This window comes from Tasmannia lanceolata, unplaced genomic scaffold, assembly GCF_043159265.1.
Source record: "Tasmannia lanceolata isolate RefF3 unplaced genomic scaffold, GAP_Taslan_0.1 ptg000003l, whole genome shotgun sequence".
Lineage (NCBI taxonomy): Eukaryota > Viridiplantae > Streptophyta > Magnoliopsida > Canellales > Winteraceae > Tasmannia > Tasmannia lanceolata.
In genome coordinates, this window is record NW_027518680.1 from 60276034 (window position 1) to 60301281 (window position 25248).

The 25248-nt window shown below is 39.6% G+C and overlaps 1 long non-coding RNA gene and 1 pseudogene across 1 annotated transcript; one reads left to right on the forward strand and one right to left on the reverse strand.

The window, feature by feature from the left end:
• Nucleotides 1-519: 519 nt before the first annotated feature.
• Nucleotides 520-7858, forward strand: LOC143863919 (uncharacterized). Its single transcript, XR_013241027.1, has 2 exons — nucleotides 520-1172; nucleotides 7499-7858. It is a non-coding gene; the product is annotated as an uncharacterized LOC143863919 (long non-coding RNA).
• A 14917-nt stretch (nucleotides 7859-22775) lies between these two features.
• LOC143869992 (major allergen Pru ar 1 pseudogene) lies at nucleotides 22776-23914 on the reverse strand (annotated as a pseudogene).
• Nucleotides 23915-25248: the final 1334 nt, after the last annotated feature.

Sequence of the window (25248 nt, forward strand, 5' to 3'; positions counted from 1 at the left end):
GTGAGACCCTTTCAAAAACCATATTTTACATAGTTTAATTATGGACTTTATAAAATAAGCTCTCTATGAATAAAGGGCCCTTCTTTGGTGGGATTTTTTTTTTTTTTTGGATTTATGGAATTATAAATTTCTTCCATGGAAAATAAAAGACCCTAGAATTTTATTTCCATGGAAAATATAAATTTCCATACTTTTACATAGATCCATATACCCCCAAATGCCTCCTCTAGATATTTTTTTTAATCCCAGACTTGCCATGGTCCCATGGATGACCAATGTTAAATGCAAGGGAGAGCTAGAATGCGAAGTTTAAAACAATTATTTAGCTGAAATGATATCAGCACAACCATGTTTTTATAATTACACTAAACCATCTTGTCTTTTATTATTTAAAGAGCTACAAGAGTTATTACAAAACAATTAAAAAATGGATAAGGCAAGCTGCGTTTGTGCAATTGTTAAAGAACGGTTGTGCTGATATCATTTCTCTTTAATAATTGCACAAACCCAGCGTGTCTTTCTTTTTTAATTGAAGTATGGTTATGCTGATATCATTACCCTCTCCATCTATCAATCTCATTCAAGAGTTTTAGGTTTGGAATAAAATGGAAGAGATTTCCAACAGTGGATTGAAAGAGTGGGAACAAGTGCCATTCCCTTGCACATCATCCTCTTTCTCATCAACCCAATTCAAATCTCAACCCCAATCTCACTCCCATGGCAAAGATTGGGAAATAGTTTCAAACCCTTCAATCCCAACTCCACTACCCTACCAAGACTGCTCTATCTTCCCTCCAAACAATCATGAAGGCCTCTACATCCAAATGGAAGAAAACCCAAAACCAGAACCCTCACCACCAACCTCACCTTCTCAAATCAACAGCCCAATTGAAGAAAACCCATGTCGTTTGTTTGATTCTCGACTCAGAATTGCAGGGAAATTTTTCTCAGAGAAATTGAAATTAGGGTTTGAAATCTTGTACTCTAAGCTGTTGCTACTTCTTGTTCGTACTCGTTTTACTTCTTGGAGCCATTTTGCTCCATGGGTCTCTTGGTCATCCGCCACCGCTGCCATTGCTGTGGGTCTTGTGGGAGTGTTGTTATACTTGAGGCGTGGACGAAGTCGTGCCAAGAAGAGTGATATGTTGATTCTCATCAGGGAAAAGGACGAGGTTTGGTTATCTCTTTTTTCATCATTTTTGTTTTTACAATGGTTTTGTTTGTGTGAATATGATTGCTCATCTTGCCACTTGAATGAATGGTGTATGACTTTTTTTTCCCCTTTAGGCCAACAATGATTTCTGCTTGTTGTCAATGTATCATTTTAGAATATGCAGAGCAAATTGATGAAATAAAATTATGAAAACTAGATAGCTCTACCATCCATGTTCATATCTTTATTATAATCCTGAACCTTATGTAGAAACAAACAGACAAGCCAATTTAAACTCATATTGTGCCATGTTGAAAGGAGCACAGCAATATGTTTGAACTTGAACAGCTGTGAAGTTCACAGACTTGCCACCATCACTTTTCTTGGATGAAGGTGTGCTGAACACTGGAAAGTTGAGCGCTTTGCAGACGAAATTGATTGAAACTGAAGAAAGTAAATTTGTTGAAGAAATTTCAGGAAATCAAAATAAAATAGCCAGATTATACGGCTCTGCTGACTTTGGAGTTTGGACACACACCGCGATGACAAAATGGGAAAATTGCCCCCCATCCAACCACGCAAAAGAAAGGAATGGCCTCTACTGATTCTAAGGTTTGAAAAAATGGGAAGTTGGAGGTTGAAGACATTTGCCACGAGAGTTTTTTAAGAAAAATGGAGAAAGAGGTCTATCGGAATTTTGATCAAACTTCCTCTAGGATGGAATGAAAATAGCCGTACCAGAGACAAAGAGAAACTACATGGATGTAAGGGGGCATTCTTCTCAACTTCCTTTTGATCCTTAACCCTCACAAATAGCATGGGCTAAGTACTTCTTCTTGGAGTTAGGAATAAACCTCTATTATACTACTGCTACATGCAAATTACACTTAAAGGAAAATCAAAGAAGAGAAGGGGTGGGTGGGTTGGTGCGTGGGGGACGGTCACGTAGGGGACAATGTCACCCAAAGGAGACTCCTACTTCTTTTTGCTTAAAGCTTCACCAAGGGCCCTCTTTACCTTTTCTTCTTCTTTTTCCTCAATAGCTTCGACGTGAACTTTAGATGGCTGGAGGAAGCTAGCAATGGAAATTTAGGATTTTGCTTTATGTTTTTTATACTAAAGGGGGGCTATCAAAGATATCAAATAAAGGCTAATATATCTGAGATTGTAGGCCTTAACTAGTAGAAAAAAGGAGGGGGTATTTATTAGTTGAGATATGATACTCTAGAATTAGGTTGGGGAATGTTTAGGTGGAGATTTCCTATTGGCTAAGATTAGGGATGCTTTGATATGGAGGGTAGGGCTGTTGCCAAGGGTTTGATGTCAAGGGCTGGAATAAGTTTTTAGGGGACTTCATTTTTTTTTGAGAAATTAACTATGTTATTGCAAAGGCCAAACATCATACATCGACTGGGGGGACAAGATGTCCCCTAAGAGAGATACAGATAAAGACCGAAGGTCTAGAAGACCATCTCTCCATGGGTTCTGCTGTTTAGGCGTTTACATCATGATGTGTTACTAGTGTAATAAGTAACGGTGACCGTTGTCACTCCCTTGATGCTCCACTGTAAGCCAACTTGTCCCCTCCCATGATGGGTTAGTCACTATTAGGTTTAGAGAACAATCTAAAATTGTAGGCCTTTACCAGTAGAAAAAGGAGGGGGTATTTATTAGTTGAGATAGGATACTCTAGAATTAGGTTGGGGAATGTTTAGGTGGAGATTTCCTATTGGCTAGGATTAGGGATGCATTGATATGGAGAGTAGGGCTATTGCCAAGGGTCTGATGTTAAGGACTGGAGTAAGTTTTTACGTGACTTAATTTTTTTTGTTGTTGAGAAATTAACTATTTTATTTCAAAGGTCAAACATCATACATCGACTGGAGGGACAAGATGTCCCCTAAGAGAGAGACAGATAAAGACCGAAGGTCTAGAAGACCATCCCTCCGTGGGTTCTGCCGTTTAGGCATTTACATCATGATGTGTTACAAGTGTAATAAGTAACGGTGACCGTTGTCCCCTCCCTTGATGCTCCACTACACGCCAAATTGTCTCCTCCCATCATGGTTTACTAGGGGACTTAATTGTCACTATTAGGTTTAGGGAACAATCTAAAATTGTAGGCTTTTACTAGTAGAAAAGGGAGGGGGTATTTATTAGTTGAGATAGGATACTCTAGAATTAGGTTGGGGAATGTTTAGGTGGAGATTTCCTATTGGCTAAGTTCTTACTTCATGTCTTCCCAACTATCAATAATACATCGTCTCGCTTCAATCTCTTCATAGCGGGTTCGCCACCACAATTTGGCATCATCACTGAGGTACATACTGGCCGTAGTGACTTTGGCCTCCTTATCAAGGTGTGTTGTGCGGAAAAAGTGTTCCATATCGAACAAGAAGTTTTGTAACTCCTTAGCATCACGGGCACCGGCATAGCATTGTGGTTCAGGCACCTGCACCTTGCTACCCTGTCCATCACCGTGACCACCTGTGCCATTACCAATGGTCTTCATGAGTAAGTTCACCTGGACAGTGAGAGTCTCAACTTTCTTTTGAAGATCCTCCCTCGCGGCCTGATTCAACAGCTCAGTAAGATCTTGGACTCGCTCTTGCACCTCTTCTATCATGCCCTTGGTCTCTACACCAAGGCCTTCTGTCATCTCAACAAGATTAAATTGCTGCTCCTCCACTGCTTTCACCCTTCCCTCAACACCAGCAATTTGTTCTCTTGTACTTAACGCCGGTGATGGTTCATTGACTGGTTCATGCTCATCACGGACCCGACTGGACTCTGCAAGAAGTGGTTGGGTGGCATTTCTCTTTGTCATTTCTGAATGTAGGTAGGAACTTCAGCTCTGATTCCAACTGTCACGGACCTTTCGTTTGGGAGCGAGGTCCGTGCGGCACTTGCGTTGTCTCACGACAAGCAAGTAAGCCTGGCAAAGTTATGAGGATCAAACCTACAAAACAAATACAAAAGGAATGCTAAGTTTCCAAGCACACACAAAGCAATAGGGCACACGAGTAGGCAAATGTTAATCTCTATTGATGATTCTTGAACAAGTTACAATAGGATGTATGGAGGGTAGGGCTGTTGCCAAGGGTCTGATGTTAAGGGCTGGAATAAGATTTTAGGGGACTCGATTTTTATTTTTTTTGAGAAATTAACTATTGTATTGCAAAGGTCAAACATCATACATCAACTGGGGGGACAAGATATCCCCTAAGAGAGATACAGATAAAGACCGAAGGTCTAGAAGACCATCCCTCCGTGGGTTCTGCCGTTTAGGCGTTTACATCATGATGGGTTACTAGTGTAATAAGTAACGGTGACCGTTGTCCCCTCCCTTGATGCTCCGCCGATGCTCCGCCGTGCGCCAACTTGTCCCCTCCCATGATGGATTACTAGGGGGACTTAATTGTCACTATTAGGTTTAAGGAACAATCTAAAGTTGTAGGCCTTTACTAGTAGAAAAAGGAGGGGTATTTATTAGGTGAGATAGGATATTCTAGAATTAGGTTGGGGAATTTTTAGTTGGAGATTTCCTATTGGCTAGGATTAGGGATGCTTTGAAATGGAGGGTAGGGTTGTTGCCAAGGGGCTGTTGTTAAGGGCTGGGATAAGTCTTTAGGGGACTTAACTGTCACTCTGAGATTTAGGGAACAACTTAGGACATAGTCAGTGGATGCTCTTGGATGGGGAATCTAGATATGTGAATTCAAAAGGGTTTTTTTACGAATTAGGTTGGGAAATGTTTAGGTAGAGATTTCCTATTGGCTAGGATTAGGGATGCTTTGATATGGAGGTAGGGCTGTTGCCAAGTGTCTGATGTTAAGGGCTGGAATAAGTTCTTAGAGAACTTAATTTTTTTTTTTGAAAATTAACTATTTTATTGCAAAGTTTAAACATCATACATCGACTGGGGGGACAAGATGTCCCCTAAGAGAGATACAGATAAAGACCGAAGGTCTAGAAGTCCATCCCTCCGTGGGTTCTGCCGTTTAGGCGTTTACATCATGATGGGTTACTAGTGTAATAAGTAACGGTGACCATTGTCCCCTCCCTTGATGCTCCGTTGCGCGCCAACTTGTTCCCTCCCATGATGGGTTACTAAGGGACTTAATTGTCACTATTAGGTTTAGGGAACAATCTAAAATTGTAGGCCTTTAGTAGTAGAGAAAGGAGGGGGTGTTTATTAGGTGAGATAGGATATTTTGGAATTAGGTTGGGGAATTTTTAGGTGGAGATTCCCTAGTGGCTAGGATTTGGGATGCTTTGAAATATGAAGGGTAGGGTTGTTGCCAAGGGGCAGTTCTTAAGGGCTGGGATAAGTCTTTAGGGAACTTAACTGTCACTATTAGATGCAGCGAACAATTCAGGATATAGTCAGTGGATGCTCTTGCTTGGGGAATCTAGATATGGGAATTCAAAAGGGATATTTTTACTCAGAAATAGTAGTAGGAAAAAGTGGGAACTATTTTGATGCAGTTGGGAGTTCCTAATTTTTATGATTGGAATAGTAAATGTCTGGGTAATGGAGGGGAATATGTGGCATGATCTCATAAGTTGATGATCTAAGGGTTTTGCGGTTTTCTAAAAGTGGTCTGGCCAAGTATCTACGATGGTTGGGTTGTGAAATCTATAGATGGACGTATATCATGCTTACCTAAGAGGGTCTCGCGAGATCGGCATGTAATCAATCAAAGATAGTACGAACAACTAAGATCTGATCGGCTCTTTCACAACGATCCAACTGTTGAATGAAATTTAAATTTTAGGGGTTGGTTGAATGTTGTTCAAAGCATTTACGGTTTGAGTTTTAGTCCTTGATATCTCTAGGATAGGTCTTTAAGTTTGAATTGTTCCTCATATAAGGAAATCTTTATCTACTTCAATTGCAGGAGAAATCCTTCTTTGTCTCTACTTCATTTGTTCGTCCCGTTTCAGTCTGGTACGATCGATTAGCTCATGCCAACTATCAATTATGGTGTAGTTAAGAAAATTTTGTCCACTCCATTGATTTCTTCTGATTGTATTCTCCCAAGGCCTTTGTTGTTCTTTCTTCACCCGACGATCACAAAGGAAGGGGAGAAAAGAATGGGTGAGATGACAGGCCTTTGTTCATTGTGATGCGTGGTAACTTTCTCTAGTTTCTTCTTGAATGGCTCCTCACTAGAGATGATGTTTTTTTTTGAAATACACATCCAAAGTGTCCTTTTTGTTCAATTAAGATACTCGTATTAAGTCACTTCGAAGTGATAGAAAGGGAGTTCACCTTAATTGCCGTTCTGACTATGGTCTGCAAGAGCTTTCATGTCGTCACGAACCAACCCAAAACAATGCTGAGGAATGCAAACATTTATTTTATTAAGTTTGGGATCTGTGTTGCTCCTCAACATCCATGTGCTGAGGTATTCCACACAATTTTACATGTGGCTTATCATCTTCTGGCACCTCGTTTTCATCATGGTTTGTTGTATGAGTTCCTTACAAGTAGTTTTCTTGATTATGTGGAGCTATGTTCGTTTGGCTGTATATGCGTCTTGCTACTCAACTCACATTGTCTGTCAAAAGTGTCTATTTGCATTAAGGTGTGATACAATGATGATCATAAGTATTGGACTATGATGAAAGATTTATCCTATTGGTGGAAGATAGCACTAAAGATTCATTCTAGAAATTGCAAATAATTAAGTTGGAATCTTCACCAAACGGATGTATAGAACGCCTTCTTACATGTGTAGAAATCAATGAAATGATGCCAAGTGAACCTAGACTGAGTTAAAATATATGTCCAACATCCTTGAAGCAAAATGGAAGAACTTTGGCTTAGAAGTGACAAAACCTTCCGAAGAACAATACAATGCAAATAAAGAGTCCAATTTACATTTCATTGAGAAGAAGCGTGAGAAAGAAGCCATGAAGTTTCTTGAGAAATAGCAGAAACAGAACAGCAATGGATGATGGATGGAATTGATTGTTGTTGATCGGCAATGGTGGATTCTAGGTGGTTGCCAGCTGGACTTCGTGCTCAGGAACCATATAATTTCTCATATATATACCCTTGATATTTTATCCAACAGCAGCCTCTTAAAAAGTGGGATGCTGTTGGATCAAATATCAAGGGTGGTGCCCCTGGACTTCATGCTCGGGCACCCTATAATCTCTCTCTCTCTCTCTCTCTCTCTCTCTCTCTCTCTCTCTCTCTCACACACACACACACACACACACACTCAAACAGACATATTATTAGCATGTTTCAATATATAATTCTCCATCTTGCAAATTCCATTAGAGCATTTTTTATCTCTTTCAATTCTCAAAATTTGAATTGCTGCATTGCAGAAGATCAATCAGCTCTTACATCAACTTGCTCAAATGAGTGAATTGGTAGTAGTATTTGTGCCCCACAGAGTTCCCCTACAGATCTTTAGTGGCTCTGCCAAGTGATGCCAAATTTGAAGGAATCCCTCTCAATTTACTATTCTTTCATCTCACAGCCGATTCATGATTTTCAAAGGGTTGAAGGAATCTCATGCATTCATTACTTCCAGCTTTTTGGTTATGCAAGTAAAACTTCCATCTGTTATTGATAATGCTTACTCTCCGTGGCTGTCGGCAAGCAGTTTAGTATATAAAGGAAAGGCTGTTGGAATGAAAGACTACTTCCACTGTATTTTATAATTTGACATGGATTTACTGCTCTATAGATCCCAGATGGGCTTGAAATGTGGGTTTTGGCTTCCTTTTCACTGATCCCTTTTTTACTAGGGGTACAACTTGGGTCGTGCCCAGCCCGAACCCGACAGGTTTAACCTGCTTTTGGCTCGGGTTGGGTTAGGGTTGAGGCCTTGGGCAACCCGACCTGAAAGTAACCTTGTTACCCAACCCGATTTGAACACTAACCCAATATCCTTTTTTTGTTTTTGCTCCGGCCCAACCTGAACTCAAGTTGACCGGATTTGGAAAATCGATAGGTTGGGTTAGGGTTGAACCTCCTCTACCCAAGGTTCGGGTTAGGTTTGGGTTAATGCTAGCTTTTTGTGGGATAGGCTTGGCCTCAACCAACTTATACCGGCCAAGTTAAACCCCATGATTTCAGTGTTATAATCAGACGCTCTCTTGCATCTTACATACACACAGGATGTTTTGTGTCATTCTTTCTGTTTTTTAGCCACATTTACAAAAGTTGTTCATTTACCTGCATTTTTCTTTGGCCACGTTGGTTTAGCTGGTCACGAAAAGATGTCCTAATATGTAAGAATAGGGGTGTAAACGCTACGGCTCGGCTCGGCTCGTTAAGCTCAAAAGCTCGGCTCGGTCAGGCTCATCCAGGCTCGCGACCCTTATCGAGCTCGAATTATATTAATTTCACACCCCTCATCTTCCCTGGACTGCCCTATCTAGTGTTTTTTTACTACCCTTTTTACACTACGGGGGGTGGTCCAAGTAACAAATGGGATTCCAAAAAAGAAGTGACATATTTGGCCTCCTCCTTTCACTCCCTGGACAACCCTTTTAGTGTATATATTAATATATAATATATATAATTAAATATATTAAATTCTTAACGAGCTTTAACAAGCCGAGCCGAGCCTGGCCTAACACGGGCTGGCCAGCCGGCTCTGCTCATTAAGGATTCGAGCCGAGCTCGAGGGAGCTTCCGAGCCCGAGCCAAAATTGACACCCTTATGTAAGAATCACCATTATTGAAGATTCTTTTCTAAGTTGGGTTACCTTATTCCTTTTTCCCAGGGTTTTTTCTTTGGTCACCAACTATTGCAAACGGGATGAAGGAGATTACATCTGCCTGTTTATCTCAGTTGAGACCGTTGATCGGAGTGCAGTTTGGGTTGGGGTTGAGCTTTTGTTAAAATTTGAATTTGAATCCATCCAAACCAGCCTGATTTTATTCTATAATCTCAACCGAATTTGTAAAAATCAACTGGATTCGCACCCCTAGCCCAAAAAATAAGAATATGGAGTTTGATAATGTTTTATGACTAGATTTTTATAAGAATTCTTCTTTTCTAATGCTCTAAAGAAAATCCTTCTAGATTAATCTGTAAAAAATTTCTCCTGCAATTGTGACATAAATTTCTCATTTCGATCTGGATGATAAACATTTGTTCGTCCGAGAAATGGAAAAAATAAAACCTAGAAAAAAAGGAAAAAAAAAAAAAATGGCTTTCAGTCTGCAGACCCACAAGAAAATCCTCTTTGCAAGAGGTTTTCCCTCCAAAACCCACTAGATATAAGATCTAGCGAAAATTCTCTCTATTTTTATTTCAATATTTATAAATCAAATCAAAGTTTTTACAAATGGAGGGAAAAGTTCCTTTTATAGACCACTTAGGGGCCGTTTGGATAAGCAGATTTTAGAATCTGCGATTTCTTCAAAATTGTAGCTAAGAGACAAGAGAAGAAGTGGATCAGCTGTCATTTTGGACTCGTTTTTTACTTCTCGCCCTTCTTTCCATCAGCAAGAGAGTAGCAAATCCTCCCATATTTTCAGGTTTTAAAAATCTTAGGATGCAGGAAAGATTTTTAAAACCTGAATTTTCTCACTTAAAATCCAAGAAACGCTGTCAGGATAGTATACAACAGCTTGATCATGAACCCTCCTTTACACTGTTTTCAAACTAGTCTAATGACTATACCAAAATGATAAAAACTTAGTAGCTAGAAAATAACGTAAAAGTGAAATGACATAAAAACTTACCAGAATTTTTTTTTTTTTTTTGCTTTGGATGTCAAGTGGTGCAGTGCCACGCAGCATCACATTATTTGGGTGATCTAAACCGTTCATTTGTTGGGCCCTGTCGTAGATAGGATGTGCCCAAAAACTCTTCTTCATTGTGGAGGTTTAGAATGGATAACACAGTATTGAAATGCCCATGGATTAGATGGTTAAGATCATATTAAAACGCCCATGAATCGGACAGTTAGGATCAACTCAGCCGTGCTCCATATAATTTCTCGTATGATCCAAACCCTTTCATTCGTGGGGCTCACTGTATATTTGGGCTACGCGGTAATCCACCACTTGACATACCTAGAAAGGCAAAAAATGGGTGAATTGTTAATGCTTAAAACTAGGGCACAATTGTCATTTCCAAAATTTTGACATTTAAAATTAAAGGAAGTTTATATTATGGACCATTTTGTCAAGTTGATGGAGTAAAAAGAGGTAAGGGCAGACCGAAAACAACTTGAGTAAAAACAGTGAGGAAAGACTTAAGGGCTAGGAACATAATAGAAAACATGACCTTGAAGAGAATGGAAGAAAATGATTCATGTAGACGAACCCAATTAGTGTCGGGATTAGACTTAGTTAATTTGAGCTGGGTAGATCTTTTCACCTTCTTCATGAAATTTTTCTAAAAGATTCATTAGCCGACCCCAACTAGTTTGGGACAAAGGCTTAGTTTAGTTGAGTTATACTAGGGACCATTTGGCAATTAATTTTTAGAAGTAAAACCTTTTGGATAATATGAGATTCGTAAGTACTATTTGCATATATTCTTGATACCAGGGACTAATAGGCAAAAATCCCTGCCTAAAATGATAAGAGGTATAGGATTTGTCCGAAGCATCGTAGATTAAACTAACAGAGAGTAGTGGAAAATATCATTTCCCTGTATATATGTATAGCATTCAACATATTCTTAGCATGTTACAATATATAATTCTCCATCCTTGATTTCTCAAAATTTGGATTGCCCAGATCAATCAGATCTTACATCAACTTGCTCAAATGAGCGAATTGGTAGTAGTATTTGTGCCCAACTTCCTCTAATGATCTTTAATGGCTCTGCCATGTGATGCCAATTTTGAAGGAATCCTTCTCATTTCACTATGTTTTCATATCACAACTTATTCATGACTTACAAATTGTTGACAGAATTTCATGCATTCATCACTTGAAGGTTTTTTATTGTGTGCACATCAAGCTTCCATCTGTTATTGATGACTCCATATTGGTAGGCAATCAGTTAACTATATAAAGGACATGTTGTGAGGATGACAGACTACTTCCACTGTATTCTATAATCTTACATTGATCTACTGCTCTATAGATCTCAGATGGGCTTTAAATGTGGGTTTTTGGGTTTCTTTTCACTAATCCCTTTTTTTTTAATAGGGGTGCAACTTGGGTCGTGCCCAAGCCGAGCCCAACCCGAACCCGATGGCCCGATTTTGGCTCACGTTGGGTTGGGTTAGGATTGGAAAAAGCCAGCCTGATTGAATTTTGGGTTAGGTTAGGGTTGAGGCCTTGAGCAACCTGACCGTATCTGAACCCGACATTGTTGCCCAACCTGATTTGGACCTGAACCCAATACCCTTTTCTGTTTTTTTTTTTAATGTTTATGCCCCGGGCCAACCGAACCCAATACCCTTTTCTGTACTTTTTTTTTGTTTATGCCCCGGGCCAACCGACAACCGAACCCAACCGGTCACAATTTGGAAAATCGGGTTAGACGAGTAGGGTCAGGGTTGACGCTTGTCTACCCGAGGTTCGGGTTGGGTCAGTTTAGGTTTGAATTAACGCTGCCTCTCTGTGGCATAGGGTTGGACTCAACCCAAGCTATCCCGGCTCGAGGTACAACCCATGATTTCAGCATTATAATCAGATGTTCTGTTGCATTTCACATATATTGAATAGTTTTTGTCATTCTAACTAGTGGTTTCGCTGGCCACGAAGAGATACCCATTTGTGTGATATGTAAGAAACACCATTATTGCTGAAGTTCTTTTCTAATTTGAAGGGTCCCTTCTTCCTCCATCCCCCAACTTTCCAAAAAGAAACAGGGTTTTTTCTTTCTTTAAAAAAAAAACCATATAATTTCTCATATATATACCCTTGATATTTTATCCAACAGCAGCCTCTTAGAAGGTGGGATGCTGTTGGATCAAATATCAAGGGTGGTGCCCCTAGACTTCACGCTCGGGCACCCTTGATATTTCAATATATAATTCTCCATCTTGCAAATTCCATTAGAGCATTTTTTATTTCTTTCAATTCTCTCTTTCTTTCTTTTTAAAGCGACATGTTTCATTGATATAAGAGCAATGGGGACCGGAAGTCCCGCAATACAAATATCAAAAACTAGATCGAGGATACCGAGAACCAGCAAGTATAGAAGTAATCAGAGAAATAATCTACTAAACACATCCCTATTGAGAAGATCCACATCCCAAACTTCTGAACAAACTAAGTCCCCTACCACTTGTCAGAACTGACCTCAAGAGGAAACCCAAGAAAAGAAATCCAAGAACAAAAACCCCATACCGAGAAACAAAGCATAATGTAACCCCAAAATAAATGAACAATGCCTCCAAACTTTGCTATCAAACCAAAAGCCCCTCAAAAGTGGAGTGACCATCATCCAAAATCCACTCAAGACCAAACCTCAAATTAGTATATAAGAAAACCCCACCAAATTAAGCTTAAATTAAGCCGCACCCTTCTCCAATTCCTCTAAAATGTGCTTGATAAGGAAATCCGGCATATCGAAGAGGAGCTCCACTGGAATCCATTCCAATTGACTAGGGCATATTCTTTCGGCGATCCTTTCTTTCACTTGTCGAATTCCAACCACCTTATTAGCCTCCCAGTTAAGCCTCCTCACAACCCTCTCTTCTTCCAAAAGAAGTTTGAAAAATGGGTGGTTAAATAACGGGGAATGAGAATCACTTACCTCAAGTGAACCAGAGAGCTTGAAGAAGGTGAACGGGCAATTCTGGGCTTCTTGTTTGGAACTTTCCCATTGCTTACGAAAAAGATCGTCTGCGGTTTCTAGTGGTGTTGGATCCACAGCACAGGCCCTTTCTTCATCGTAATACATCGATTCAATCCTACTAAGGATATTCTCAAGAATCTATCTCCTCATCTAGACGCCTTCTAATTCCATTACCATAAGGAATGTTACTCTCTTGACTATCCATTTCTGAAAACCCTAAAACTTCAAGAAAACAAAGTGAATTCGAAGAGATTCTTCAGACAAAGCGGCTTAAGAAAGCCTTGTAGGGAAGGCCCACCTCAAAAATGGAACAGCCAGACCCTGAATTGATTTGCAGCAATATCGATAGAAGATTACCCCTACAACCTAGCTACTAGCTACCAAACCTAAGAAAAACTTAGGGTCCACCAAACGTAGATCAATCGGCTTAAGGACTAGACTCGGCCAACCTCCGCCAATGGTCAACAAATCAAAAAAGGTCAACTTTCCAGCACACCCTAGGAAGCTAGGAAGTTTGAAATTTGAATTCAGGCGGGGTGTCAGGAAGGCAAACTAGCCAAAACTCGGCTAACTGACTGGAAGCGATTCCGGAGCCAAACCAAGCAAGAGATAAGGCTCAGGGCAAGGCAATGTGGTCTTCGGAAAGTTAAATGATTCAACACTAATTCTATAAATTTGATTCATTAGGTTAATGGTAACACAAGACCCTGAGATGATCCTTCGGGGAGCGAAGATTTTTGCTAAAACAAAGCTCATACAATGCTGATGGTTTCCTTCCATCTTAGTTTCAAGAACTCTGCCAAATAGATTTCCCAATGCTTCCACCGTTGATATGGCCCAAGCGTGCAAAGGGACTCCATAGAATTTAACCCACAAACTTTTCTCACCTTGGATAAACTCCTTACTCCAGGGAGCAAGAGAACACAGATGAGGACTCAAAACCTCAGGGCATCTAGATAAAATCTTTGAAGCCTGCGCCTCATATTCAAAACTAAAGACCAGTTCTTCTTTAGACAATATGCAAGGACATTGTAAAGATGGCACATTTCAAGCCTTTTGCGCCCAAGCCCAGATACCCTCAATTAGTTCATTGGGCCACTTCTTTTTCCTAATTAAACAGGATTTTAGGGATTCCATACGAGCGTCCACCTCCCTATCAGAGATGACCAAATCCTCTCGATTCATGTAAGATATAGAGCAAGAATCGGGCCATTGACCATCCTCTTCTCTAGTCAAGTCCAGGCAAGGCTGAGACGAAGGCAGACGACGAACCCATCTGGATGGCACTTTGCTCTGTCGATACCAACGACAGTTTTTTTGCCAACTGAAGTTAGAATATTGGCATGGGGTGCAAAACCAATTTCCATATCCTAATTTTTGAATGGGCTTCTTAAGGGATGCAGCCCCCTTTTCCTTCACACTCCGATTTTTTATTTTTCGATTACAAATTTTACATCTCCACCTCCAACTAAAGTTCTGGTAAGAACAATGGCGACATTGCTAATCCGCCCACCAGCTCTTGGCTGAGCACGTCTCTCCTCAGTGCTACTGTCACATTTCCTTCTTAGAGGTTTGACGATGTGTTCAATTCTCAAAGTTTGAATTGTTGTATTGCAGAAGATCAATCAGCTCTTACATCAACTTGCTCAAATGAGCGAATTGGTAGTAGTATTTGTGCCCCACAGAGTTCCTCTACAGATCTTTAGTGGCTCCGCCAAGTGATGCCAAATTTGAAGGAATCCCTCTCAATATACTATTCTTTCATCTCACAATTGATTCATGATTTTCAAAGTGTTGAAGGAATCTCATGCATTCATTACTTCCAGCTTTTTGGTTATGTAAGTAAAACTTCCATCTGTTATTGATAATGCTTACTCTTCGTGGCTATAGGCTATCAGTTTAATATATAAAGGAAAGGCTATTGGAATGAAAGACTACCTCCGCTGTATGTTATAATTTGATATGGATTTACTGTTGGGTATATAGTATAACCCTAATTATGTTCTAATATAACCCCAATAAGATAATGGACCAGTGTGGTGGGCCTACATGGGCTAGAGTTCATTAACCAGTCAATAACCCTAGCGTATATCTATATATAGGGGCTGGAGGCAACAAACTAGGTATTCCAAACTAGATACCTAGGTGTAATGCTTCAAGCAACCTTGCTTGACTTTAACAATCTTTAAGCATTAAGAACCCTAATTTTGGAAGTCTCCATCTTTATCCCTCAGATCAATTTGGGCATGGGATTTTTATCACCTCTCGGAAACGATTTGGGATTAAGTTCGTAGTTCCAGTGTGAGTCACCTCCGCCTCTAGTCGATCTCTGACCGCGTGCCTGTTGAAGAATGAGCCGGCCCACTTCCCGTCCGACTTGCATGTGTTAAGCATGCCGCCAGCGTTCATCCTGAGCCAGGATCGAACTCTCCATTCTTTTGCTTCAACAAAATCTGTAAGTAGTTTCTTACAGTTACAAATATGGCAGGTGGCTCCTGTATCTAACCACCATTCGGAAGAAGTACTGGCCTTACCGTTGCCCAACATAGCAGCAAAACATTTAGGCTTAGCACTGCCCACCATTGTATGAGCTTCCTTCTGTGGTGTGTCAGATTTAACCTTCTTAGGTTACCTACAATCTGCAGCAAAGTGACATCATTTCCCACAGTTGTGGCAGTTGCCCTTCTTTTTCTGACAGATAGTCTTTTTTGGCCTCCAACTTGGGTTCACTTTTAGGTAACTTGGATTTCCGAGAAAATTTCTTGGGATTTGTTACCACGTTAGAAGCAGACTGTTGTTCTCTAACCATCTGTAAGTTATTCTCGATTCTCATATTCGATTCAAATGAATCGTTTGAGATCATCCAGCCCCACTTGCACCTTTTTCTTATACATCTCAGTTTTAAGAGAGTGCCATGCAGATGGTAGTTTATATATGATTGCACCCACAAGAAACGAATCACAGACAACAATTTTCTCATTGTTCAACTTAGATATCAAATTCTCAAGATCAGTCACTTGAGTAGTGATTTCCTTGTCTTCTTGAAACTTGAAATTCATAAATTTGTCCACCATCTCAAATGGAATAGAATTCTTTTCCATATAAGAATACAAATGATATTAAAATTGGAGGCGAATCGCGAGAACCCAATCCAAGTAGAATCCAAGAACCGAATCCAACTCGAGCTCCAAGAACCAAATCCACACCACGCTCCAAGAACCGAATCCAAGAGGGTTTCGGCAACAAGATAGTTCGGCCAAGATGAAGGGCCCAAAAATATTCAGCCGAGAGAACGAAAGTGATTTGTGCCAACAGTAGCTGTTACCCAACAAGGCAAATTCAGTTTGTCCTTGAAGGAAAATTCGGATCCAACAATATGAAGGAAAACTCGAATCCAACAAGGCAAAGTCGGCCCCAAGAATTTTCACTGAAGTTTCGGTCTCCAACTGATTCAGGCACCGAAAGCCACCCCCAAAAAACCCAAACAAAAAATCCAATCCGGATTTGTGGGAACGAGAGAGAGAGAGATGGACTCGATTTTGTACACCAAACATTCAGTGAGAAACTGTCACGAGCCAAGTAGCTACTGAACCTGCAAGGAGAGTCAGCCACCGAAGGAGAGAATTGCCAGCAAGGCTTAAAGATTAGTTGAGAATAACAAATGCTGTTAGGCAGTTAGGCAAGTAGTTAAAAAAAAAACAGAGCATAACAACTATAGCTATAAATAGGAAAGCAGGGAAAGGATCAAGTAATGAATATTGTGTAGAAAAATCTGTAGAATGTATGTCTTGTAATGGAGGTTCTGGTGCCTCGAAACTAGCTATCTTTCTTCAAATTTCTGTAATTCAAGAATCTTTTTTCCTTCTTCTTCTTCTTCTTCTTAGAACTCTGTTTTTTTTCCTGTTCTCTGATCCAAGTTCGTAACATTGGTGCTTTCATTGAGAGCATATTTCAAACAAGCTAACTGCTATGGATGGACGACTCAATCAATTGTCAAGACGAATTGAGCAGGAGGTGCGACATGAAAATCAAGAAGGGATGCGAGTTGGAATTCAAGAAGGATTTCGTGATGGTCACAATATTGGGGGAATTTCAGCAAGACAATTACGATTGGAATTTCCCAGATTCGACGGCGTTGATCCAGCCGCTTGGATCTCTAAAGCAAACAAGTTTTTTCGATTTCATCACACTTCTGATGAATTGAAGTTAGAGATCGCATCTTTTCATTTGGATGGGAAGGCATACGATTGGTTTCAAGCTATGGAGCGGGAACATCCTTTTGATTCTTGGATCCGACTCGCCGGAGCTCTGCAAACCAGGTTTGGCCCATCCATTTATGATAATCCTCAAGGTAAATTAGCTAAATTGATGCAAACTTCTACCGTAGGGAATTACCAGGCTGAATTTGATGGTTTAGCCAATCGAACAGTCCATCTACCTTCTCAATTTTTTGTCGATTGTTTTGTATGTGGATTAAAACCAGAAATCTGTAATGAGGTCCAAATCCACTTGCCTACGTCTCTCTCTCTCTCAAGCCGTCGGTTTAGCAACAATGGTGGAAGATAAAATTAACGATGCCAAGGAGATTATCTACAAAACCAATTTTAAAACTCCATTTTCCTCTGGCTCTCGTTCTTTTTATGATAATGCGACTGGCGGGTCTTCTTCGTCAATTACCAAATTCGCTCCACAGAGCGGCCCAATTAAAAGATTATCTGCCGCTGAATTACAAGTTAAAAGAGATAAGGGGTTGTGTTATACCTGCGATGAGAAATACAATCCAGGCCATAAATGCAAAAATAAGCAATTGTTTTTACTTTGTAATGCTGATGCGTGTCAAGAATCAGATACAATCGATAGAGATGACGATACATTGTGCCTCAATCAGGTTCTTGAAAAGTCTGACAAGAACCCAGAAATCTCTTATTATGCCTTAACAGGTCCGATTCATTCCAACACTTTGAGGATTAAGGCCAATATCAATGGGCGTCAAATCGCGGTATTAATCGATGGGGGCAGTTCTAATAATTTTGTTCAAGACAGATTGGTGCAGTATCTACAAATTCCAATACTTCAAGGTTTGCCATTTCAGGTTATGGTGGGTAATGGAGAAAGGTTGGAATGCTCAGGAATCTGCAAGAATGTGGTTCTCACTATGCAGAATCATAAATTCCAAGTAGATCTGTTTGTTCTTCCACTCAAGGGGGCCGACATTGTATTGGGCGTTCAATGGTTAGAATTATTAAGCCCAATTATCTTTGACTATCAGAGGCTTACCATGGATTTTCAATGGCAAGATCAGGAAATACATTTACAAGGACAAAATAGACTCACTGAGGAAACAATGCAATTACATAGCTTCAAAAGATTAGCTGCAACAGCAGGGGTGGATTTATGTTTCCAATTACAGCTTATTCAGCCCGAATTAGCTGACAACCATATTACTATAAATCAGGATTTAACAGAATTACTGGACAAAATTACTGACGTGTTTTCAGAGCCCAAATCCCTGCCTCCAATCAGATCTCATTACCATGCTATTCCTCTGAAAATTGGAACTGAACCAGTTAAAGTCAGACCATGCCGGTATCCCCATTTTCAGATATCTGAAATAGAGAGATTAGTCCAAGAAATGCTTGATAATGGACTCATTCATCCAGTCTTCCCTGTTTCTCTAATTAAACAGTTCACTGGGGATCCTTCAGTTCAACAGATGACTCTACCTGAGTTGTCCACAGGAACTCAACCCCTTTGTCGACCTCTAGCTGTGCTTGACCAGCGAACAATTCAGAGGAAGGGCGAAAGCATTCAACAGTTACTAATCCAATGGGATGGGCTACCACTCGAAGCTACTTCCTGGGAGGATCTTTCAGCTCTAAAGCATGATTACCCTCAGCTGAACCTTGAGGACAAGGTTCCTTTTCAAGGGGAGGCAACTGTCACGAGCCAAGTAGCTACTGAACCTGCAAGGAGAGTCAGCCACCGAAGGAGAGAATTGCCAGCAAGGCTTAAAGATTAGTTGAGAATAACAAATGCTGTTAGGCAGTTAGGCAAGTAGTTAAAAAAAAACAGAGCATAACAACTATAGCTATAAATAGGAAAGCAGGGAAAGGATCAAGTAATGAATATTGTGTAGAAAAATCTGTAGAATGTATGTCTTGTAATGGAGGTTCTGGTGCCTCGAAACCAGCTATCTTTCTTCAAATTTCTGTAATTCAAGAATCTTTTTTCCTTCTTCTTCTTCTTCTTCTTAGAACTCTGTTTTTTTTCCTGTTCTCTGATCCAAGTTCGTAACAGAAACAGACGAGATCTTGTTGAGGGATGCAAAGATGATCCCAAAAGGTAGAGACAGATAAGTGGGTTTCTATCCCCTTTTTGTACTCTCTCTCTCTCTCTCTCTCTCTCTCTCTCTCTCTCTCTCTCCTCCTTTATTCCAACAAGTGAAACCCACGTCCCGACAACCCAATTGATTCCAACGAGGGTTTCTACCAACAAGAGACGCCAATAAATTAGCCTCCAAAAAACGAGAGATCAAAACCCTAACGAGTTTGATCTGATAAAACCAAAGCAGGGGACCAAATTTCCTTCGTTGAGAAGAAAATTCGAGTAACACAAATTCGCACCAAGAAGAGAGCTGTGAGTTTCTGCAGAGATTTTTGCCGTGAAGAAACCCCAAAACCGTGAAAAAACCCCCAAATCGATTAAGAAAACTGAGAGTGAGAGCCACCAAAAGCCGAGAGTTCTCCTCTCTCCGAAAATCGAGAACTAAATTACTAGCTCCGGAAGAGAAATCGATCACAATAGGATTTTAGGGTTGTAATTCTTTAAGATTGTTAGAAGAGATTAGGGTTTAAGCAGGATGATTAAAGCATTACAACCAAGGTATCTAGTTTGGAATACCATGTTTCTTGCCTCCGGAGATACATTAGGGTTAATGGACTCTAGCCCCATGTAGGCCCACTACACCGGTCCATTATCTTATTGGGCTTATATTATATACCAAACAAATTCTCACCTATAACGCATGTCAAACCAAATAAAGATTACAATTCATGAATGTTGATGTATATTGTTGCCCCATATATTGTTTACCCTCTCTTTCATTTCACTTCTAGTATAAACTAGTAATTCTCTCATTTTTTTAAGTTCATCTCAGTTTGCATCTCTCCGTAGTTCGGGTCCCGCCCTCCTCTGTCTCTTGGGTCTGTCAAGATGATAGCTAGGATATGTTATAGGACGGGTAGGCTCGCTCAGCAATTCCTTTCGCTCTCTTCCCAGCTCGGTCGGTGTGAGCTCTGTCCTTTCGTGAGGGTGGAGTGCCGGCATAGACCTATAAGAGTGAATTCTTTGAATTCTAGTATGAGTGTGCCAAGGCAGGCAAGCAAGGGAATAATCCTACTGCTACTAAGCTGCTACTAAGACTACTCAGTCTTAGGTTTTCACATGAGGAACTCAAGACGGGCATCCTAAGGTGTCATTACCACCTGTTACATACAACAAGTGACAAAGAAGAGCAAATGTAAACCCCAATATTAAATATTTTACATAACAATAAGGTTAGATTAAAAAAATTGTAATTTCTTAAATAACCTTCTCCTTTGAGAAGAAATTTGATGCAAGGACAACTTGTCTATTATGAAAAGCCAAAAGACAAGGAAAAGATTGCTAATAGGAAAAGACTTTTTGTTCAACTCCACTCTCAATTACAATATCATTATTCTTTCACTAATCTTCTAACTAAAAGTAAACTTTATTAATAATTAAGGGTAAATTTAGTAAAGAAAAATTTAGAAGTTATTTAAGGCAATGGACTGTAATAATCATAATTAAGAAAATTTTATGGGGATTATGGTAGATAAGTTTTGATGGAGTGGGGTTTTAGTAGTTTTTTTCTTGGCTATATTTAATTTAAGTACGTTTAGGACGGCTAACAAATGCATGATAATTAAATATAATTACTCTTATACTTGACAATCCCAAATTAGCATTTTTTATGAATAATTTTGATTAAATATAAGCAACGTGATTTTTGTAAAATTAGTATAATAATTATTAAATATTTAATTTTCTCAAATAATTGTGTCACAAGAATTTGCAAAACGATTAAACTTTTTCTATTATCAAGTCAATGAGCATTTTGAATTGAGGAAGTACAGATTGAAAATTCTTAAAATCCCTTTGATTAACTCGATTCTAAATAGGGGTTTAATAAATTTATTTTTCTGAGCAATGAAAAACTATTAGGGGTAGTGCACATTATGGCTTTATAGTAGCACCAACTGATGATGGTTAAGTTGGTAATTGAATCAAATTTAATGGATAGACCAATCTCCCCCCTCACAAACTAAAAATTTACAGACTTGGCGCTAGCTCTAGCCTATAAAAGCCAAACAGATCCCGCTCGCTGGCACTTTCAACATTATACAATTACTAGAATTTGGGAATTGGAAGAGAGCATCATCGACCATGAAGGTGAACAAGAAGTTGATCGAATTAGTCGACGATTCAAGAACGTCCAAATCCACAATCATCAGTTTGTTGCACACGAATCGAACTATGCTTTTCTAACTTTCGAGATTTAACAGTAAATAAGGGCAGGTTTTGAACAATAGACTATCTTAGCTAGGTCAAGAAATTGAAAAATAAAAGTGTTGAAGTTGAAGGAGTTTGAAAGATTGAAAAGGAGAAAAGAACAAAGAGAGAAGTGAGTAGAAAAGAGGGGAAATGAGGTGATAATAGGGTACGCTATGAGGGGGATCAGGACGCTGAATGGAGATGAGGAAGGTGGTGGAGATGAAGATGGAGATGAGGACGATGATTTTCATGGACAATGGAGGAGGAGAAAAACAAATAATTAAGAGGTGAAAGTGACATTCAAACCGTCCTATCTTATGATGAATGTGAAGAGAGCTAGGCGGCAAAGATAGGTCCCGAGAAAGATTAGACCATTAAATATCGTTAAGAACATTGATGATAATGCCTACTATCTAGGTGAAGGCATAACCCATATTTGGCTGTCAGACATATTTAATGTAAAGCACTTGTTACCCTAACATGGCAATGAAACATACGAAGAGGTTGCGACTTCGAGGGCGAATTCTTCCCAACACAGTGAGGGTGATGCAGTACCATGAGTACCAAGGGGAAGGAGACTCTAAGAATCAATATCAGAGAAAAAGGTTGCATGACCATTTCAATATTGTACAGGTGACTACATGGTGTGGACATTAATTGGGTCATTAACTTTTAATCTAATAGTCAAATTGGAGAGTAATTTCTATGTTATTGCAGCAACTTATGATGAGGCATCTATCCGTGACCGCATAATGGCCACATAACTTCTCAATCTGCTCATATTAATGATTCGTATAATCGTATTTGTTTGGTGGATTGTTTGAGCAATGTTATATTCTATGGTGAAAAGGGCCACGTTCTGGCCAACCCTATAAAAACAAAGAAAGAAAGAGGGCCCGCACGTGAGGGGGAGTGTTAAAGTATTTAAATAATGCCATCTCCAACAGCTTATACTTTTGGAGTAACTGGTAGTTTCACAAGTGCCCATATAGCTGGTTTTTTTAAGGGTGCCCTTCACTTTAGCATTCCTCCAGCCTTCAATAGCTAATTATTTTTTTCAATGGTTCAATAGCTATTTAGAATAGTGTAAAATGAAGAGAAGGGTGCCATCATTGAAACAAACAAGGGAATACCAATATCATTTGCTGCTAAAACAAAGCAACAATCCAGTCAGGATGTAAAAAGACTAGAAAAATCACACAAGAAAAGACCCATATGGCTGAACAGGAAATAGAGTAGACCAAGTGCAACTTTGACCTTACTATAGCTTCTCTTGTTGCATTCCCATCATCTCTGTCTCAAATCTAAGCATAAGCATCTGGGTTTGCTTGCAGATAGCGTTCCACAGCCTTCTCCATCCCCTGATTCCCAGCCTTAGTCTGCGCAATCTCATCTTCAGTCAGCAAGCTATCGCCGAGCGAATCGTACTCCACTTTAGTCTTTGATAAGGACCCACCGTCGGCCGTGGCCTCAAACTTCATCTCCATCAATAACAGTATATTTGAATACATATTTCGCATCGTCAATAGCATCTATGCGAATCTTCATGAAAATGAAGTCCTTAACAGCTGAAATTTTTTTCAAGAGAACAATGTTCATAGTTGTTAGTATCATGAATACTTGTTACTTATGGTTTTGGATCGTGTGGCCATCAGCCCTCGTTCGAAGATCCGTGCTGATCTGATCGTGGCCATTGGTGAAGATCATCACGTTGTCAAACCCCAGACACACATTGTACACACCCGCATGCATTGATTTCTGAAGTTATATTTACACTTATTATTGGCAGCTGATATTCCCACTACCATACTTTTATAATGGCGCTACTCACTTTGTTTTACACTTTTATGATTGGATGTTGATAGCATATTCAATATTATAACAGCTGTTAAAAGCTAATTAAAAAGTGTATAACAATGTGAGTAGTGCTATCATAAAAATATGCAAATGTAGATATCACTCCATTATTATTTTGTATAAAAATCAATTTTTAAAATGGGCGTCTTTATCAATCCCATGACACGTGGACTGGGGACCCTGGGAGACAATGAGTATGATGAATCAGCTTGGTGTGAGTGACTCACCAGATGGTTGGATTAATTAATAAGGGTTGTGATTAGGGGTGCAACTTGGGTCGGGTCAGGATGTGCTTTTGCTAAAAAATGAATTAGAATCAACCCAAGCCCGACCCGATTTTATGGTAAAAGCTCAACCCAAATTCCCAAAAATCGACCCCAGTTGTACCCATTGTTGGTGCCAAACCTTCAGTGAAGTTGAACCTTTTGACGGTCCCAACCCCGCCACTTCCTTAGAGATCATCAATGCTAGATACGAATCCGGACATGATCTTAGGGATTAAGTTATGGGTGTCGCCATTCGCCTTCCATAGCCTCTCAAGAGGGAGTGCGTACACCATTTCATCAGTGAAGCTGCCCACAACCATGGTTGTTTTGTGTAATGTTAGTTAAAAGAGAAGGAAGGGATATATGAACAAAGTGATGATGTTTTTTATATGGGTTTGGTGAGGAAAAGGAGAGGGGAGAGACTGTATTTATAGACTAGTTGAAAGACAAAATGATGAATCCGATTCTCTGCATAATCTATTTAAATAAAATTGTTTGTAAGATATCAAATGGGGAAATGGACGTGGCAAGGAATCTGATGATAAATTGTCTGTGTACACTAGAGATAAGGAGGCATTACCGAGGCAATGACTTCTTCAAAAAAAAAATAAGAGCAGATTTAAATTTCTTACTGTATGGTTAAATCTTTCACTTGGTATCACTTGCCAAGGTGAAATAAGAATCCTTGGATGGGTTTTGGCAGGCCACATACACCGAATAGCTTAGGGAAATGATATATTCGCCCCCCTTTTTTATTTGGGACAGCCCCATCTACTGTAAAAGAGTTGTCATAAATACACTATAGGGGGTTGTCACAAGTGAAAAAATGAGGCAAATATATCACTTCCCAATATCTCAATATTCTGTCATTGGGATTCAGATGTATCCATGATCAGAGCTGAATTGTCCACATCTTGCAGGCATTTTTAACATTTCAAGAAGCTCACATTCAAGACTTTAGAACTTCTTATCTATATTCTATAGATAATGGGAAAACATGGGTTGCCGTGCCAACCTCTAAGCTACTGAAACATTACATGATATTTGTAGTTATCAGTAGCTGTTAATTATAAAGGAATGCTAAACTGAAAGACGCCCTTGCAAAGACCGAGACTCAAGGGTGCCCCGATGGATCTACTTCCCCAAAGAGCATATATCATTCCTTTAGGGCAGTTTAGATACGCAGACTTTAGAATCTTGGATTTCCTCAAAATCATAGACCGTCCGTTACTCCGTTTGGCTTCTCTTTAGAGTCTTGGATTTTAAGTAAGGAATCTAGGTTTTAGAAATCTCTCCCCCATCCTGAGATTTCTAAAACCAAGTAGACTTTGAAACACCAACATTCTTCGCAAATAATCTTGTAAAGGGGGGTTTTCCTTTTTAGAGTATCTTCTTGTATTGCAATGGGTTAGAGGCAAGGTTTTATGTAATAACTATTATTTTCTTATTAATTAAATTTAAGTTGCCAACCCGGGTTCCTAGATAAATTCCGGGTTAAAAAAAATTAAAAAGCCAATTTCAATAATCCAATACTCACTGGTCTATGCAAAAAACAAAAAGAGCATCACTTAAATCATCCAAGCCAACTCCTAAACATAGTCACAAATATTTGCATCTCGCGAAGTATATACATAGGGAGATTTTAATTTTTTTG